The sequence below is a fragment of the Entelurus aequoreus genome, linkage group LG14, assembly GCF_033978785.1.
Source record: "Entelurus aequoreus isolate RoL-2023_Sb linkage group LG14, RoL_Eaeq_v1.1, whole genome shotgun sequence".
NCBI lineage: Eukaryota > Metazoa > Chordata > Actinopteri > Syngnathiformes > Syngnathidae > Entelurus > Entelurus aequoreus.
Genome location: NC_084744.1, coordinates 27,668,247 through 27,684,118, shown reverse-complemented (window position 1 = coordinate 27,684,118; position 15,872 = coordinate 27,668,247). Strand labels below are relative to the sequence as shown.

Here is a 15,872-nt window from a genome sequence, read left to right as displayed (position 1 = left end):
AGGACTTGTTCTCCTCCAGGACCAGGAGGCGTGTGGGTCGGATAACAGCTGACTCTTCTCACCCTGGACACACGCTATTCTCCCCTCTCCCCTCAGGCAGGAGACTACGCTCCATCCAGACCCACACCTCCCGCCACCTGAACAGTTTTTCCCCTCGGCCATCAGGCAAATGAACAATAACTCCTAACAGCAGCTCCTTGAATTCCTTGAATTCCTTCTAAGTCTATCTGATAGCTCAGTTACAGCTCTTTTTATTACCAAATATGTGTTATATGTTTTTATGTCGCACGTTTGCACCAAGAAAAATTCCTAGTTTGTGAACCCGTTCTCAAACAATGGCAATAAAACTATTCTGATTCTGATTCTGATTCTGATTCTGATTCTTACAATTATTTTACTGTAATTAACTGTTCATGGATATTACAGTACATACACTAAAATAACAGTGTAATGCAGCTAAACAGATGACAGTATTATGCTGTGAAGCGTATATTTGATACAGCACAGTACTGTGATACCTTTTACAGTAATAAACTGTAGTGATAAATCACAGTATGTGTGCTGTAGAAAAACAGTTTTATACTGGAACCACTAGCTGCCAGTAGGTTACTGTAATTAAACGGTGAACATTTTTACAGTGTAGGAACCAGAAATATTAATAACGGAAAGAAACAACCCTTTTGTGTGAATGAGTGTGAATGAGAGTAAATGGGGGAGGGACGTTTTTTGGGTTGGTGCACTAATTGTAAGTGTATCTTGTGTTTTATGTTGATTTAATAAAAAAAAAAAAAAAAAAAAAAAAAAAAAAATTATTAAAAAAAAAAAAAAAGTTTTTTCTAAATTTCTTGTGCGGCCCGGTACCAATCGATCCACCGACCGGTGGTTGGGGACCACTGCTCTACAGTCTCAATCAATCAATCAATCAATCAAAACCTGCTCGCCACGCCCCCTTCTCGCGTCCTCTGGTCACCGCCGAATAAAGCGTCGCGTGATTGGTTAAGCAGAGCAGTCACTCCAAGCAAACGTCACCCCATTGAAATGACGTATTTTGTAGCAAGTTGACGATAAAGCGGCGGTTCTACGTGTCTCCCTCGGCAAACTAACCTCAGACTACATCCTTCTTCTCGCTTATTTTAATGTCCTCTCAGCGTTAACGTGAAGGTAAGGTGTTATGTATTTTATCAAAGTACTTTGTAAAACTCCCCGCTTTTTACTAGGCTAATACGCAGTGAAGCTTTTATCTTTCGAAGGCCAACAAAATCAAGCTGCTGCCAAGTTAAACGGCTCGTTAGTAAAAATGTTATATTTGAAGAGTTCCTGAGAGTTAAAGCACTCCTTACAGAAAACGTAATTAACATGTTTACTCATTGGCCTGCGTGTGCTTTGTTATGACTTAGCTACTAAATGTCACAATTTGCAATGTGGTGTAATTACTCATTGTGTAATACTTTTAAACGTTTGACGGCTTACTAATGGAACCCGACGTTGATATGTGCGGTCGTAATACATGAAATATAAAAAGGGTTAGGGAGTTCTGGCGAAAAGTATCGCACAATGCATTGCCGGAAGCCATTTTGTAAAGCTGGCGTCCTCGTTCAAGATGGCGCTACACGTAATATGTCCCAATTATGCATCCATCCAGGGACGTGCACATGATTATAGAGGGGCAGGGGCTCAAAGTCAGAAAAGGGCAGGACATTTTTTTGGGGTTTTTACACCAGTGTTTTTCAACCTTTTTTGAGCCGAGGCACATTTTTTTTCATTGAAAAAATCCAAAGGCACACCACCAGAAGAAATCATTAAAATATGAAACTCGATATTGACAATAAAAAGTCGTGGGATATGACTTTAAACCATAACTAAGCATGCAACACTATAGCTCTTATCTCAAAGTAGGTGTACTGTCACCACCTGTTACATAAATAAATTATAAATAAATGGGTTATGCTTGTATAGCACTTTTCTACCTTTCAAGGTACTCAAAGCGCTTTGACAGTATTTCCACATTCACCCATTCACACACACATTCACACACTGATGGCGGGAGCTGCCATGCAAGGCGCTAACCAGCAGCCATCAGGAGCAAGGGTTAAGTGTCTTGCCCAAGGACACAACGGACGTGACTAGGATGGTAGAAGGTGGGGATTGAACCCCAGTAACCAGCAACCCTCCGATTGCTGGCACAGCCACTCTACCAACTTCGCCACGCCGTCCCATCACACCCTGACTTATTTGGACTTTTTTGCTGTTTTCTTATGTGTAGTGTAGGGCTGCAACAACTAATCGATTAAATCGATTAAAATCGATTATCAAAATAGTTGGCGATTAATTTATTCATCGATTCGTTGGAACTATGCTATGCGCATGCATGGAGGCTTTTTTTTTTTTTTAAACTTTTTTTTTTGGTAATTTTTTTGTTGTTGGTTTTTTTTGTTTTATAAACCTTTATTTATAAACTGCAACATTTATAAACAGCTGAGAAACAATAATCAAAATAAGTACAAAAACAGTACAAAACAGCGCCAGGGCGGCGCTGAGGCTACGTCTCATGAGGTGGCGTAAGCTAGCCAATGATGGTCATGTGCAGCTCACGTGACGACGCCATCTCCTTTGCTGGAAACATTCGAAAAATGGCGCAGGAAAACACTACAGATAGTTTAGCGGAGAAACATCTTGAGGTTATTGCTTCAATGGAGAAAAGTGTACGACCTAAGTCGTCAAAAGTGTGGGAACACTTTACTTTAAAGCAGACCTGGGCATTCTGCGGCCCGCGGGCCGCATCCGGCCCTTTGTGCGTCCCTGTCCGGCCCGCGTGAGGCCAATTATAAATTACAAAATAAATTTAAAAAACTATCTATGTCGAGTGTGCAATACAACGGTGCTGCTTTTGTTTTGAAAATCGTTATTTGTATTACTTCCGTGTGGACGTATGCGTGATTGTGAGTGAATGTGAACAACTGCAATTACAAAATAAAGTTGAAAAAACATCTATGTCCTGCGCGCAATACAACTGTGCTGCTTTTATTTTGAAAAGTATTATTTATGGGCGTGTGTCCGTGTGTAACCTGCGAGTGAAGGTGCACATGCAGCGACAAGTGATGCACGGTTTACACCCGAGACGCCAAAAAGAGAAAAGTTGATGAAGAATGCCGTGTTTTCAACAACACATGAACTGCAAAGCAACGTCCCCTCACCTAAGGTGCGTGCCTGCGCAATTGCGCACTGCTCATGCGTCCGCTGCGCGCATCAAGTATATGCCGCGCACCAAATCAAATACCATCTGAATTCTAAACAAAATAAACATATTTATTCTATGGAATTTTGCAATGCAACTTTGAGTGACAGTGACAACAAGCGGCCCTAACGGTATTCGTCAACACCGTTCAATTGAACACCGTTCAATTATTGTAACGTCTATCGAGATGCTTCGAGGACAGGAATTATATCGATCACTTTATTGAACAAAACTGTTTATATTCGGACATAACCACACCAAAAACATGAGTAAAACAATTATATCTCGAAAAACTAGTCATTTTCTGCCGTACAAACCAGGCCAAAACCAACTTGTCATCTGCCACCAACACGCATAGCACTAAACCACCAGTGCGTTTAAGGCCACACAAAAAGTCGGACAACTCAAACACCACACAAAGTTACACTATGACTCCTCAGTCATACGTGTGCTTATTTTACTGTCATTTATTATTAATGTTAATGTATATATATTAGTCATGGAATGCTGTTACACACACTATGTTGAAGTATTACTATTATTATTATTATTATTATTATTTATCTTACGGTATATATCAAAAATAATATTGAGCAAAATGTAATTGAAATATTGTCGACGTGGCCCTCCAGCAGTGCTTGGGTAGCTCATGCGGCCCCCGGTAAAAATTAATTGCCCACCCCTGCTTTAAAGACTTCAAAGAAGACCGTTTCCTGCAAAATGGCACGGAAGTACAACATTGCTTCAGAAGCACCTGAAAAGGAAACATGTTGGAGCCATGGATGAAGGGAGGAACTCATGGTACGTAACTTTTTAAGTCCATAGTGGCAACAGGCATTCATGAGTTCAGCTTTTTTGTGAGTAACTTTAAAGTTATGCCTTTGTTGCAATGCGGGGCTGATAATGTGTCTCCGGCACATTTGACTCCGTTTTGAGAGAGAAAACGCACGGTTACCAATTTCGAAATAAACGTAACGGACAGAAATATCTCAGGTTGGTTTCACAATGGATCAATGTAGCCGGGCCGATAAAGCTATATAAATCTATTTAGATTTGAGTGACGCTTTAGTATAACTAAACGTTATGAAGGTGCTGGAATATTTCATGCTATTATTCAGAGGCAGCCTAAAATGAATCCTTTATTATTCACAACAGAAACGTGTACAATATCTGATTCAGTTCTGATCTGATGAGTTACATTTCTGTGTTATTATTGGTGTATGCTGCACCCCCAATGTCCACAACATGGTGCCAGTATGCTGGTTTTTTTCAATAAAATACTGGAAAGGATAGAAATGTAGTTTGTCTCTTTTATCCGATTATTAATCGATTAATTGAAGTAATAATTGACAGATTAATCGATTATCAAATTAATTGTTAGTTGCAGCCCTAGTGTAGTGTTTTAGTTCTTGTCTTGCACTCCTATTTTGGTGGCTTCTCCTGTAGCAGTTTCATGTCTTCCTTTAAGCGATATCCCCGCACCTGCTTTGTTTTAGCAATCTAGAATATTTCAGTTGTTTTTATCATTCTTTGTGGGGACATTGTTGATTGTCATGTCATGTTCAGATGTACTTTGTGGACGCCGTCTGCTCCACACGCTGTAAGTCTTTGCTGTCGTCCAGCATTCTGTTTTTCTTCACTTTGTCGCCAGTTCAGTTGTAGTTTTGTTCTGCATAGCCTTCCCTAAGCTTCAATGCCTTTTTTTTTAGGGGCACTCACCTTTTGTTTATTTTTCAAGTTTCAAGTTTATTATTCTTCGGTCAATCGTCAACAAAATAAACAAACAGTTGTACATTCATAAATTGAAAATGAAAATGTTGCAGACCGAAAGGGTTTAGGCTGAAGTTGAACACTTATTGCGCCTAACCCTATAAACAATGTCAAGTACAAAATAAACTTCCGAAAATTATTAAATGTCCTTTGTACAACATATTATAAATACACATTATACATAACATAAACACAGTTCAATTATATACACAGTAAAGGCATGTGAAATATCCTTGTAGACATGTTAAACCTTTGTACCAATTTATATACTATATACAAACAATTGTACTTCCATTATTATTTATAACCCACATTTAGTATTTGAATTAACATTGATCATAGTATTAACTACTGTGTTCATTCAAGAGTGATATATTTTTTCAAGACATTAGTCTTAAAGTGTTTTTTTAAATGTGTGAATAGAAGTTTAAGCATTTGCCACCTTTTTACCTCCACACTGCCTCCCGCTGTCGTCTGAAAAATTGTGATCACGATTATCTACCTGCTGCCACCTACTGATATGAAAGAGTATTACACGGTTACTCTGCCGACACTCAACAACAACACATCATTTGCAGACTAATTACTGGTTTGCAAAAAATGTTATACCCCAAATAGGTGAAATTAGATAATCTCCCACGGCACACCAGATTGTATCCCGCGGCACACAGTGGTTGAAAAACACTGGTGTAAAGCAGTGTTTTTCTGCTTTACACCTGTGTTTTTCAACCAAAAAAATATTATTTACAGACCAGTAATTCTAGTCTGCAAATGATGTGTTGTTGTTGAGTGTCAGTGCTGTCTAGAGCTCGGCAGAGTAACCATGTAATACTCTTCCGTATCAGTAGGTGGCGGACGGTAGCTAATTGCTTTGTAGATGTCGGAAACAGCGGGAAGCAGTGTGCAGGTAAAAAGGTATTTAATGCTTAAACAGAAAATAAACAAAAGGTAAGTGCCCCTAAGAAAAGGCATTGAATCTTAGGGAAGGCTATGCAGAACAAAACTAAAACTGAACGGGCTACAAAGTCAACAAAAAACAGAATGCTGGACGACAGCAAATACTTACTGCGGAGCAAAGACGGCGTCCACAATGTACATCCGAACATGACATGACAATCGACAATGTCCCCCAAAACAAAGTAGATGTGGGAAACATCACTCAAAGGAAAACATGAAACTGCTACAGGAAAATACCAAAAAAAAGAGAAAAATCCTTTAAAATAGGAGCACAAGACAAGAATTAAAACACTGCACACAGGAAAACAGCAAAAAAAGTCTAAATAAGTCAGGGTGTGATGTGACAGGTGGTGACAGTACACCTACTTTGAGACAAGAGCTATAGTGATGCATGCTTGTTTATGCTTTAAAGTCATATCCAACAATTGCGACGACGACTTTTTACTGTCAACCGAGTTTCGTTTTTTTAATGATTTCTGCTGGTGGTGTGCCTCTGCATTTTTTCAACGCAAAAAATGTGCCTTGGCTCAAAAAAGGTTGAAAAACACTGTTCTATAGCATTACAGATTTAACAGTTGTCGTATAAATCGTATAAATAAAAATAAAAAAATCACTAATAGCGTGTATTCCATTAATCATTTTCACAACCCTTCCCAGACTGATACATGTCAATTACTTTATTTGTCATCTGTACTTGACTTTTTTTGGATCGTGGCATTTTGTTGCTGCTTTTTGAGATATTTTGGCCGACTTCATTTTGTCATACAAGTTGCATTTAGATGATTTCTTAATTGAACATGTCTGTAGGCAATCCGTTTTGGGTGTGGTCAGTGAAATTGAAATTAGATGTCCAAATGTTTACTTTGGTTATATTTAACATTTAAATGTGTTTGATGGTCTTTAACATTTAAGAGGAAAATATATGAAAAATTATTAATTTGAGTAGGAGGCAAATATTTTTTCACAGCACTGTATATTATACTTGATAAGAACTTAAAACCATTTTCCAATGCACTGTTTATAAGTTTGTGGGTAAAATTTCAAAGTTGAATTGATTTACGTGTAAGCAGTATTATCAGACAAGTCTCATAAAGACGATTCTAGCGATATAAGTGTCATTTTCCTGTGAGTATTGGATAATGGATTATTAAAATAAGTGAACATGCATTTGGATTGGATATACTTTATTTATCCCACAATGTGGAAATTATGTGGTTGCAGTGAGGATTCAAGAAGTCCAAAAAATATGGTTAAAAACACATGAAAACAAGTGAAGCATCAAAGAAGACAAAGGATATACAATACATTAAAGGCACAGAGATGATGCAACCAGCTGACACTTTTGTAGTGCCATTTCTACATATAGCTACAAAAGTAAAACACAATGAAAAACAAAATAAAAAATAATTACTACATTATTGGGCACATACGATTGCACAATGCATAGACAGATAACAAAACATAACAAAACCGATTCTAATTGTAATTTGTCGAGGATGATATGATATTGGTTTATTTAGAATGAGCCGATCCAAAACGTTTCAGTGAGTTAAAATCAAATCAGTAACTTTATAACCAAAAATTCAACCAGTTTGACTGAAGTAAATACTGGACACTCGAGGTGAAGTTTCCTATATTTGTGTTATGGAATTGTAGTCTGCGCCGCAGTAAATACGCTCCTTTTTGTCTATATTCTTGTTGTGAGGCATTAATTCTCAGCTGTTTACATTTTTAATACATAACATCATACAGTTCAAACTAGGGCTTTGCGATTATATGATTGTGATCGATGATTGCAATTTATTTCAGTTCGATCACAGTGTAACACTGTGATGTACATTTTTTCTTGATCAAAAATGGCGGAAATGTCTGTTATAAGATATCGCAATAGTAAACCGTAAGCAAGCAATGGTGCCGGGTATAATCCTGCACGGGACAATCCGCCTTTATTGACTGTGATCTACGTGTGTCTGTCAATGTGTGTTTGTGTATGTGTCGTGTTTGTACGCGACCATCCCTGTCCACCGTCACAACGTAATTAATGTCCAATCAGCGTTTTGCCTCCTCCCCCTTACACAGCCTAAAGTGTAGCCCAGAAGAACAAAATAAAGAAATATGGCCAACGTTAGTATAAGTTAAAGTTAAAGTACGAATGATTGTCACACACACACTAGTTGTGGTGAAATTTGTCCTCTGCATTTGACCCATCCCCTTGATCACCCCCTGGGAGGTGAGGGGAGCAGTGGGCAGCAGCGGTGCCGCGCCCGGGAATCATTTTTGGTGATTTAACCCCCAATTCCAACCCTTGATGCTGAGTGCCAAGCAGGGAGGTAATGGGTCCCATTTTTATAGTCTTTGGTATGACTCGGCCGGGGTTTGAACTCACAACCTACCGATCTCAGGGCGGACACTCTAACCACTAGCCCGTGGGTGTCCAACTCTGGCCCGCGGGCCAAATTTTTTTAGATCTGGCCCGCCGGTATTATACAGCGGCGGTGCCGCTGTAACACTGCATTCACCGCTAATACTCATACTTGCCAACCATCCCGATTTTCAGTGCCCTTCTCGAAAGTCTCCAGGGGAAACCATTCTCCCGAATTTCTCTTGATTTCCACCCGGACAACAATATTGGGGGTGTGCCTTAAAAGCACTGCCTTTAGCGTCCTCTACAACCTGTCGTCACGTCTGCTTTTCCTCCATACAAACAGCGTGCCGGCCCAGTCACATAATATATGCGGCTTCTACACACACATAAGTGAATGCAAGACATACTTGATCAACAACCATATAGGTTACACTGAGGGTGTCCGCATAAACAACTTTAACACTGTTAGAAATATGCGCCACACTGTGAAACCACACCAAACAAGAATGACAAACACATTTCGGGAGAACATCCGCACCGTAACACAACATAAACACAACACAACAGAACAAATACCCAGAACCCCTTGCAGCACTAACTCTTCCGGGACGCTACAATATACACCCCCCCGCCGCTACCACAAAACCCCGCCCGCCCACCTGAGCCCCGACATTAATGAACTAGCATCCCAGAAAAGATGGCAGGTGTCTGGCTTGGGCACATCAGATTAGATCAGTGTGTTGCAAACTGAGCAGTAAAAAGGCCTGAATGATTGGTTTATTCATTATTTTATTTTTAAATTTATTAGCCTGTGGAAAAAGTTAATGTTGATATTTACCTCAGAAAGCTGCAAATAGAAAAGAGACATTCAATTTTTTATTTAAATATTTAATATACCATTGTTGTTTTTTGTTTGTTTTTTGAAAGTTGATTTTGCACTATTGAGTTATATAAGCGTTGCTTGTTCCATATTCAGTGTTAAAGCAAATCAGTGTAGCAAACTGAGAAATAATTAACGTTTTATTCATGCACTTTTTCTTGCTACTTCAAGGCTTGAATGTTTGATTCATTCATTATTGTTATTTTATTTTTTCAAATTTATTATTAGCCTATGGAGAATGTTTATTTTGATATTTACCTCAAAAGGCTGCAAATAGAAAAGAGGCATTCAATTTTTATTTAAATTTTATTTGATATGCCATTGATCTTTTTGAATTATTATTATTATTATTTGAAACTCGATTTTGCATGTCACTATAAAGTTATATAAGCCTTGCTTGTTCAATATTCAATGCAAAACTTGTTTGGGTCCCTATTAAAAGGTTAATTTGTTCAACCTTGGCCCGCGGCTTTGTTCAGTTTTAAATTTTGGCCCACTCTGTATTTGAGTTTGACACCCCTGGTATAGACGTTGAAACTTAACATTTAAAAGAAGCAGCAACTTCAGTGACCGACTTAAGTCTCCTTGACTGCTGCAGCTCATGTTGTGGTGCATGCGGTAATACTGCCCTCAATACAGACCCAGAGGCAATTAGAAAATGTCTTCGTGACTGACCTACTGCCTTGGTCTCCGACTAGTAGAATAAACACACCTATTTTATCAGGGAAAAAAATGAATTTTATATCTAAATACTTTTTAAATCAGACTTTTTGTACATGTGTTTGCAAAGATTAAATTCCTCTGATACTACGTGTATAAAAAAACTCTGCAGACACTTTTTGTTCAAATCATTTTTGAGTTTGTGGATCAAAACATTTTGTTCCTAGAAAGTCATTAAACATGTTTTATGTGCTGCTACACACTATTTTACAGTACCTCAAATTCAAACTGCATATTAATGTATTTACATTAATTGTAAGATACAGAATTCAATATTTAAAACAAGTCCACAGTCTGTGTCACCTCTTGCCATCTGCCAAAGCACTGGTGATATGTACTGATGTATACAAGTAATCAAAGAATACAAATCATAATTTACCATTTAAAGGCCTACTGAAAGCCACTACTACCGACCACGCAGTCTGATAGTTTATATATCAATGATGAAATCTTAACATTGCAACACATGCCAATACGGCCGGGTTAACTTATAAAGTGCAATTTTAAATTTCCCGGCAAACTTCCGGCTGAAAACGTTTCGATATGATGACGTTTGCGCGTGATGTCAACGGTTGAAGCGGAAGTATTCGGAGCCCATTGAATCCAATACAAAAAGCTCTGTTTTCATCTCAAAATTCCACAGTATTCTGGACATCTGTGTTGGTGAATCTTTTGCAATTTGTTTAATGAACAATGGAGACTGCAAAGAAGAAAGTTGTAGGTGGGATCGGTGTATTAGTGGCGGCCTACAGCATCACAACCAGGAGGACTTTGAGGATAGCAGACGCGCTAGCCGAACGACCTCACCTTGACTTCCTCCGTCTCCGGGCTGCCAACCGCATCGGTGATCGGGTGAAGTCCTTCGTCGTACCGTCGATCGCTGGAACGCAGGTGAGCACGGGTCGTGATGAGCAGATGAGAGCTGGCGTAGGTGCAGAGCTAATGTTTTTAGCATAGTTCTGTCGAGGTTCCGTAGCTAAGTTAGCTTCAATGGCGTCGTTAGCAACAGCATTGCTAAGCTTCGCCAAGCTGGAAAGTATTAACCGTGTAGTTACATGTCCAGAGTTTGGTAGTATTGTTGATCTTCTGTCTATCCTTCCAGTTTTTGATTGATTGATTGAGACTTTTATTAGTAGGTTGCACAGTGAAGTACATATTCCGTACAATTGACCACTAAATGGTAACACCCGAATAAGTTTTTCAACTTGTTTAAGTCGGGGTCCACTTAAATTGATTCATGATACAGATATAAGTACAGTCAGGGGCTTATTTGTTTTGTTTCTATATGCAGTAAAGCCCGATGCTATCACGTTAGCTCCGTAGCTAAAGAGCTTCACCGATGTATTGTCTTGGAGATAAAAGTCACTGTGAATGTCCATTTCGTGTTCTTGACTCTCATTTTCAAGAGGATATAGTATCTGCTCCACTAACCACGTTAAACCCAGATTCCGAACTAACAAAGGTCTTAACTCATTCTCTTTCTATGCCACATCAATGTGGAATGCGCTCCCAACAGGTATAAAAGAAAGGGCATTTCTATCCTCCTTCAAAACCGCTATAAAAGTTGACCTCCAGGCAGCTACAACCCTAAACTAACACCCTCCCCGGATTGCTAATAATCAAATGTAAACAATCAAATGCAGATTCTTTTTCTTATGCCTTCTGATCTCTCTCTCTCTCTCTCTCTCTCTCTCTCTCTCTCTCTCTCTCTCTCTCTATGTCCACTACTTGATGTCCATATCCCCACCCCCCCACCCCCCCACCCCACCCCCCCTCCACACTCCTGATTGTAAATAATGTAAATAATTCAATGTGATTATCTTGTGTGATGACTGTATTATGATGATAGTATATATGATAGTATATATCTGTATCATGAATCAATTTAAGTGGACCCCGACTTAAACAAGTTGAAAAACTTATTCGGGTGTTACCATTTAGTGGTCAATTGTACGGAATATGTACTTCACTGTGCAACCTACTAATAAAAGTCTCAATCAATCAATCAATCCGAGGTGGTTTAAAATACAAATCCGTGACCCACAATAGAAAAAGGAGAGAGTGTGGAATCCAATGAGCCCTTGCACCTAAGTTACGGTCAGAGCGAAAAAAGATACGTCCTGCACTGCACTCTAGTCCTTCACTCTCACGTTCCTCATCCACAAATCTTTCATCCTCGCTCAAATTAATGGGGTAGCCGTCGCTTTCTCGGTCCGAATCTCTCTCGCTGCTGGTGTAAACAATAGGAAAATGTGAGCAGCCCTTCCTCCGGTGTCGTCACGCTACTTCCGGTACGGGCAAAGCTTTTTTTTATCAGAGACCAAAAGTTGCGAACTTAAAGGCCTACTGAAACCCACTACTACTGACCATGCAGTCTGATAGTTTATACATCAATGATGAAATCTTAACATTGAAACACATGCCAATACGGCCGGGTTAACTTATAAAGTGCAATTTTAAATTTCCCGCCACACTTCCGGTTGAAAAACTCCTTTGGATATGATTTATGCGCGTGACGTCACAAAATCCACGGAAGTGGTTGGACCCCATCGGACCTGATACAAAAACCTCTTGTTTTCTTCGACAAAATTCCACAGTATTCTGGACATCTGTGTTGGTGAATCTTTTGCAATTTGTTTAATGAACAATTGAGGCTGCAAAGAAGAACGTTGTAGGTGGGATCGATCGGTGTATTAGCGGCTAAGTACAATACTTACAGCAACACAACAAGGACTACTTACTTAGCAGACGCCTAGCCGATGCTAGCCGCCAAACCCACGGATGAAGTCCTTCGTCGCGCCGTCGATCGCTGGAACGCAGGTGAGCACGGCTGTTGATGGGAAGATGAGGGCTGGCTGGCGTAGGTGGAGCGCTAATGTTTTTATCATAGTTCTGTGAGGTCCGGTTGCTAAGTTGCTAAATTAGCCTTAGCGTCGTTAGCAACAGCATTGTTGAGCCTTACCAGGCTGAGAATTTTTAACCGTGTAGTTACATGTATATGGTTTAATAGTATTGTTGATCTTCTGTCTATCCTTCCAGTCAGGGATTTATTTATTTTGTTTCTATCTGCATTTGAGACAGATGCTATCACGTTAGCTCATGCTACAGAGCTTCGTCGATGATGGGTGTCCTTCGTTGCGCCGTCGATCGCTGGAACGCAGGTGAGCACGGCTGTTGATGTAACCGTGTAGTTACATGTACATGGTTTAATAGTATTGTTGATCTTCTGTCTATCCTTCCAGTCAGGGGTTTATTTCTTTTGTTTCTATCTTCATTTGAGCACGATGCTATCACCTTAGCTCAGTAGCTAAGTGTGTCACCGATGTATTGTCGTGGAGATAAAAGTCACTGTGAATGTCCATTTCGCGTTCTCGACTCTCATTTTCAAGAGGATATAGTATCCGAGGTGGTTTGAAATACAAATCCGTGATCCACAATAGAAAAAAGAGAGTGTGGAATCCAATGAGCCAGCTTGTACCTAAGTTACGGTCAGAGCGAAAAAAGATACGTTCTGCACTGCATTCTAGTCCTTCACTCTTAACGTTCCTCATCCACGAATCTTTCATCCTCGCTCAAATTAATGGGGTAATTGTCGCTTTCTCGGTCCGAATCTCTCTCGCTGCTGGTGTAAACAATAGGAAAATGTGAGCAGCCCTTCCTCCGGTGTCGTCGCGCTACTTCCGGTAGGGTAGGGGCAAGGCTTTTTTTTTATCAGCGACCAAAAATTGCGAACTTTATCGTCGTTGTTCTATACTAAATCCTTTCAGCAAAAATATGGCAATATCGTGAAATGATCAAGTATGACACATAGAATGGATCTGCTATCCCCGTTTAAATAAAAACATTTCATTTCAGTAGGCCTTTAAAAAGTGTTGGTTAGTAAATGTTAACTTGAAATAAATGTCTTATAGTATTCAGTACACCCCTGATACTTTGTTTACTGCAGAATGAAGTTTGTGATGGCAAGCACAATAACAAAAGAGCTTTGAGAGGGAAAAAAGTTGTTCTCCCCCAAAACGTACTGTAAAAGAAGCGAAACAGTGGCCCTAAAACCTAGGTATGGACTGTAAGTGTGGGTTATCTATAATAGATAGATGTTGCACTTTTAGTAAACACAAATCAGGGATATGAACAATAACAGTTGTCAGTTGTTAGCATATATTACCTTGATCAAACATGGCGGTAAGGTCCGTTACTAGATACTGCAGTAGTAAACAGTAGGGATGCAATGGTACTCTGTATAATCCTGCTGGAGACATTTCGACTTAAAAAAAAAAAAGAAAAATTGTGATATTAATCCAGATTGAATTATATGAAAAAAATAATTGTAATCTTTTTTTTTTGCCCCATCGCCCAGCCCCAGTTCTAACTTATACCTGTCAGTCGACTCGCTATGGAAACGCTAACAACTCCGGTACAACAAAGATGACGGGGGGAAAAATGCTGTCAAAGTGAAGCTACCTAAGTAAGACCGCCCACAAAACGGCGCATCCTGAAGAGACGGTCAGAAAGCGGCTTAAACGGTCTGTAAAACATGATCTATGCAACATTTTGACCAAAGAACCACCATTACATGTTATGTAGACCACACGAAAGTGTTTAAAAAGTAGGGGGAAAAAATCATAACATGAACCCCTTTAATGTGCCTTTTGTATGACTATAGACCTGTATAAACCCGCTCATCGTCAGTGCACCTTATAATACAGTGCGCCTTATTATCCAAAAAAATACAGTAGGTGGTTCAAGAGATTAGTCGTGTTGCCGTTGTATTTTACATATACGACAATGAGCGACCTATTTAAAACATCTCTCTCTGCAAACGCCAATGTGTTTCCACATACTGGACCGCAATGGTAGCTTCTTAATTTCTCGTCCATCGGCTTCTCTTCCGCCATACTTGCTTTAATGACTGACTCAAGACGATGACGTCACAGACGGGAGACAGACTAGTAGTTTGACATCTTTTATTTATTTCGAAGTACTAAAAACAACTTTATATAAAGTCTGCTGTTCTTAAATGCAATATTTTATTTTGTAGTACCAATAAAATCGATTTAATTACTGTTTTTTAAAACAATGTTCGATCGATATAAAGCTTCTGGAAGGCCGGTATGCAGAGAGCACAAATCAATATACCGTATTTTTTGGACTATAAGTCGCAGTTTTTTTCATATTTTGGCCGGGGGTGCGACTTATACTAGGGAGCGACTTATGTGTGAAATTATTAACACATTACCGTAAAATATCAAATAATATTATTTAGCTCATTCACGTAAGAGACTAGACGTATAAGATTTCATGGGATTTAGCGATTAGGAGTGACAGATTGTTTGGTAAACGTACAGCATGTTCTATATGTTATAGTTATTTGAATGACTCTTACCATAATATGTTACGTTAACATACCAGGCACGTTCTCAGTTGGTTATTTATGCATCATATAACGTACACTTATTCAGCCTGTTGTTCACTATTCTTTATTTATTTGAAATTGCCTTTCAAATGTCTATTCTTGGTGTTGGGTTTTATCAAATAAATGTCCCCAAAAAATGCGACTTATACTCCAGTGCGACTTATACACTACCGTTCAAAAGTTTGGGGTCACCCAAACAATTTTGTGGAATAGCCTTCATTTCTAAGAACAAGAATAGACTGTCGAGTTTCAGATGAAAGTTCTCTTTTTCTGGCCATTTTGAGCGTTTAATTGACCCCACAAATGTGATGCTCCAGAAACTCAATCTGCTCAAAGGAAGGTCAGTTTTGTAGCTTCTGTAACGAGCTAAACTGTTTTCAGATGTGTGAACATGATCAATTAGCCTTCTGAGCCAATGAGCAAACACATTGTACCATTAGAACACTGGAGTGATAGTTGCTGGAAATGGGCCTCTATACACTGTTGCGTTTGACCAGATGTTCCTCCAAGTGGGATGTAAAACGCTGGTCAG

General features: G+C 39.3%; 2 protein-coding genes across 5 annotated transcripts in view; one reads left to right on the top strand and one right to left on the bottom strand.

Annotated features, from left to right (window-relative positions):
• Nucleotides 1-15,872, bottom strand: part of LOC133664590 (zinc finger protein 431-like) — a 404,655-nt gene that overhangs the window by 204,396 nt on the left and 184,387 nt on the right. The window lies entirely within an intron of this gene.
• LOC133664658 (serine/arginine repetitive matrix protein 1-like) overlaps nt 1,024-15,872 on the top strand; it is a 76,401-nt gene continuing 61,552 nt past the window's right edge. For 3 of the 4 annotated variants that reach the window (XM_062069479.1, XM_062069481.1, XM_062069477.1), the window contains exon 1: nt 1,024-1,161. The gene's annotated coding sequence lies outside the window, so the exon portion shown is untranslated. Of the gene's footprint in view, nt 1,162-13,008; nt 13,089-15,872 lie in introns of all 4 variants that reach the window. The other variant, XM_062069478.1, reaches the window with a different exon arrangement.